This window comes from Musa acuminata, unplaced genomic scaffold, assembly GCF_036884655.1.
Source record: "Musa acuminata AAA Group cultivar baxijiao unplaced genomic scaffold, Cavendish_Baxijiao_AAA HiC_scaffold_1136, whole genome shotgun sequence".
NCBI classification, from domain to species: Eukaryota; Viridiplantae; Streptophyta; class Magnoliopsida; order Zingiberales; family Musaceae; genus Musa; species Musa acuminata.
In genome coordinates, this window is record NW_027021348.1 from 9,634,288 (window position 1) to 9,639,287 (window position 5,000).

Consider the following 5,000-nt stretch of genomic DNA (forward strand, 5'->3'; position numbering starts at 1 on the left):
CTGTTCTTGCGTGGTGCGGCGACCGTCGTGAGCGGAGCAAAATGTCAGCCATCTCAGCACCCTGGAACCCCCCGGGTGGCACAGGGCTGGATGGGGCTTTCGTATAGCAGGGACGGTGCTGCCTCTCGCTTCGCTCGCTGTCCGCCACTCGCCGCTCGCTCGCGCAGCCAAAAATGGCCAGTTTTGGCCCGTTTTTGGGCCGTTTTGGCCAGTTTTTGGCCTGTTCTTGCGTTGCGCGGTGACCGTCGAGAGCGGAGCAAAACGTCAGCCATCTCAGCACCCTGGAACCCCCCGGGTTGTCACGGACAAACTTCTCAACAAGACGTTGGATGTAATGCTTATGTGTGTCCGTGTCTTTTGGCATGTTCATGCCCTGTACAGAATGTAAAGGGGCGGCCGAAGGCTTATAAGTCCCATTTTAGTTGGGTTGGTGGCCTCTTTAGGCTGTAAATAAAGGTTGTGTCATGTGGACACGTGAGAGAGCTTCTCGGTCTGTAATGGACCATTTTACCCTTTGTTGTGCCACTGTTCAGAGCTTGTAAAGTCTGTTTGTAATTTGCATTGTCTATGAAGTGTTTTTCGGACATGTTTGCTTGTGGATCTCGTTTGAGGCGTTCTCTCTAACCCGTTCTCTCTTTTGATGGTCCTAAGGGACAATGGGAGGCTTCGGGGAGGCTGACCTTTGCGGACGGACACGCAAGGGTGCCGCACGACTTAGGCAAAACCAGCTAAGTCCGTGTCATATGGTATCAGAGCGGGACAAGCACTCATAGAAACACTTGACATGCAAACGTGGGGGACCTAGCGGGGCTGCGTTGAGGGCAGTCAGCACACGCGCGACCGTTTGAGGGAAAACGGGCATGGAGATGTAGGGAAAGGAGTCGCTCAGAGGAGCGGGCATCCGAGATTGGCATTCAGAGGAATGGCCAACCCTTCGCGCAAGAGGCACCACGAGAACAGGCAAGCTTGGAAGAATTTGGAGCGCACAAAGGTTGGGATGGCTGAGTTTGAGCTACGGCTCAACGTTGACAACTATACTTGATGGTGCTCTAGGCAAGCGAGGCGCTTGGCAAGAATGAGACCATCCAAGGTGGAATGAGTTGCTCAACGACCAAAAGAGTTTTGCAAAGCTCACAGAGGTGAGGGGAATTGCTAACTCGAAGAATTTGGTACTCATGCATGGGCTTGTATGCGGACGACGGAATGTTCGTGGCCATCCCAAGGCGGCCGAGACTCGGCACCATGGAGCATTGAAACTTTCTCTTCGGCATGTGAAGGATACGTCCGTAGGCGGCTGAAGTGTGCAATGAGTTCAGCATGTTGCTAGACCTTGAGGGATGCAGTGGGGGCTGTATTGACGGGGAGTCGTAATCTAGCAAGTGCGTTTGCAGGAGGCAGAACAATGCACAGTTTGTTTAGCAGATCGGAGTAGTCCAAGGGGATGGTGGTCTCCGAAACGAAGAGAGATGTTGCTCCAACGGGATAAGTCTCAGCACTCCAGAGGGAGAATCATGTGAGACGGACTTCACATGTTGAGGAAGAGTACCTCACAAACAACAACTCCACGAAGCTCAATGGACCGAGCAAGCAGCGAGGAGTTGCCGCATGATCTTGCTTGAGAGAATGCATTGGTGGATGCATTGCGAGATCAAGTGGGGGAGCAACACAAATGAAGGCACACTTGGAGTCGATGTGGAGATCGGACTCAAGGGAGGGCTGACCCGTGGAATGGTGGGCGCGAGGGCCACCATCAACTCAATGCAAAAACGAGGAGCGGAACAACTTGGGTGTAACTTGGCGAAGTACCCAAGCCGCATGAAGGGAGCCAGCAGAGAAGTTGGAACATGGAGCAGAGGCACAGTGCTTTCCTTAGACAGAGGTCAAGGACATGAACTCTTGCAGAGGCAAGAGCAGGATCATGTTGTTCCATGGGTCCTTCATTCCGACGGAGCGGACTCATCTTGCATGGTGCCAAAGACGAAGGGAGCTTCGGGGCACATGCACCTTATCTCGGAGGAGCATTTGAGGGAGGAACTAAGGCGACTCAATTTGCAGAGGCGAAGTTGGGTTCAGAAGGCCTTAACACGGGGCAAGAGGACGCAGAGGCGGGTACTCTTGAAGAATATGCCACAGTGTTGCCATTCGAGTTGCTATGAAGGAAGCGGTGCGCAGCGGAGATTGTGCTGGTAGGGGCAGAGGCCCAGGATCCAGACAATGGTGCACAAATTACAGTGAAGTCAGTGGACTTCGGGAGCTACTAGGCGACGGACTGTCCTAGAGCGGTGCTTCATCTAGGTGTGACCCAAGAGTGGGTGGATGAAGATCGATTGCCAAAGGAGCGAACAAAATCGAAGGTGGAGGAGACCCTGCGATGTATTGGCAGAGGCCACACAGCGGAGGGTTCACAATTCGAGTTTATTCCACAAGGATCAGAATGCAATGGAGATGTCACCAGGAGGCGACATGGTGCAGCGGATCGTGGTGGAACAGTTCGATGGCAATGCGATACACACGACCTTGTCCCGTGAGGGATGAGATCATATGGAGGTATGATCGGGAGCTACTGGGAGCTCCGCTTTGGTGAACAACACGACGGCAAGAAGGGCTATGGATTCAAGGAGTGAAGGCCATGGTACCGCAGAGGCGGGTCTTCCGGGCGTGCACCGAATTTTGCATCGGATGAAAACCTTGGTCATCAGCATATGGGGGCTAGGTTCCACCAAGGGTTTTGTTCGTATGCAAGTACCAGGGAGTCCCATGGGAGGGACTTGATCATGCAGAGGTATGATCGAAGCAGCTGGAGAGTTGGACTGCTCCAGAGCTCATATTCGCTTAAGGGAGCCCGGCAAGTCAGAGGACAAGGCCGAGTAAGCGAACGTTGTTACCAAGGAAGCTATGGAGAACAGAATCGGTGCAAACCCTACAATGCAATGGCAGAGGCCATGCATGGGAGTTGCAGTCTGTCTTTCCATCGACCAAACAGACTGCTTGGAGAACACGGAGGTGTTGGAGCAGGGGGTCGAAAGGGGCGAGGAAGCGACGATGAGTCCAGAGGGACTTAGCTACCCAAAGTCAAGCAATCAGTTAGAATGGAGGTGGACTCAGAGGAGTGCCACAGAGACATGTCTACTGATCGTGAAGAAAAGGGATGCAGATGCGAGGCGACGGATAGTAGGGCCATGGGCATTGCAGCGCCATGGTACCGCAGAGGCGGGACTTCCGTGCAAGTCATTGATCCCTTGCTCTCACGGAGGGAGAGCGTTTGGTCGTGAAAGGGGCCGAGGAGGTGGAGCATGCAGAGGCAATCTCCAAGTACCGGGACAAGGCTGAAGGGCAGAGGCCGAGGAACTTCGTAAGACCGGTGTCAGTGTGCTTCTCATCAAGACAGCCGTAAGTGAAGGACTTCGGGTCATGCAAGAGTGCACGACCAAGGAACGAAGCTGGCAGTACGCGGTGCTGTACCTTTGCTACTCAGTGGAGTAGGCGGCAGGGTTGATGGAGAAGACGGTACAATCCCAGAGGCGACCTCATCTATCAGAGAATTACTCCAAGTTGGGGTGAAAACTTCTCGCATTTCAGAAGTTCGATGGCATTGAGAAGGTGAATCACAGTAACTAACTCAATGCAAGGAGTGCAAACACTTCAAGTGCTTCAGAAGTGTGAGCAAAGAGCAGGCGAAGGCCAGTAACCAGCTCGATGCATGAAGTACAACCTCGAGGAGGCGGGCGAAGTCAAGTAACCTTTGCCTTCTCAACTCTTAAGAGAATGGGCGAAACCGAGTACCCCGGTTCTCTTATCTATCCAGCAGAGGAGCTCTGCACAAGTTCAAAGACCCTTCGAAGATAATGGAAGACAATAGTTGTCAAATCCTCACCAACGGTGATCAGTGCTACTGAGAGTAGATTGTCCGCTTCATTTCCCAACGAAATGCCAATCGAAAGCGGAAGTGATGCGAACCTACTTGGATGTGACAACTAACTGAAAGAAGAGTCAATGGGCAGATTTTGTGGAGGAAGGACCCAAAAACTTCAGAAGTTTGCGAGGCGATGCTCGTTAAAGCTCCAACAAGCATCCACCCAGTTCAAGCAGCATGTGGGAATTTTGAGAGACTGGCGCAGTAAAGATGGTCTTTTCCTTCATCTGGGAGATCCGCAGGAATCAACAAGGATCAACACAACTCAGCCAACCCCACACCACAGTCAGAGTCATTGGTGAGTTGAAGCAGCATGGCGGATCAAAGTTCGACTACTCAAAAATAGCAGCGGAGAGCAGCTGGGAGCCAGGAGGCGCATTGCAGCTGGAGCAGAAGATTGAAGACTCAGCAAAGGCGAAGAGTTGCAGTGTTCACAAAGGCTTCGACGAGGACGTCGAAGGGATAAGTGGGGGAGAATGTCACGGACAAACTTCTCAACAAGACGTTGGATGTAATGCTTATGTGTGTCCGTGTCTTTTGGCATGTTCATGCCCTGTACAGAATGTAAAGGGGCGGCCGAAGGCTTATAAGTCCCATTTTAGTTGGGTTGGTGGCCTCTTTAGGCTGTAAATAAAGGTTGTGTCATGTGGACACGTGAGAGAGCTTCTCGGTCTGTAATGGACCATTTTACCCTTTGTTGTGCCACTGTTCAGAGCTTGTAAAGTCTGTTTGTAATTTGCATTGTCTATGAAGTGTTTTTCGGACATGTTTGCTTGTGGATCTCGTTTGAGGCGTTCTCTCTAACCCGTTCTCTCTTTTGATGGTCCTAAGGGACAATGGGAGGCTTCGGGGAGGCTGACCTTTGCGGACGGACACGCAAGGGTGCCGCACGACTTAGGCAAAACCAGCTAAGTCCGTGTCAGGGTGGCACAGGGCTGGATGGGGCTTTCGTATAGCAGGGACGGTGCTGCCTCTCGCTTCGCTCGCTGTTCGCCGCTCGCTGCTCGCTCGCTCAGCCAAAAATGGCCAGTTTTGGCCCGTTTTTGGGCTGTTTTTGCCTGTTTTTGGGCTGTTCTTGCGTGCCGCG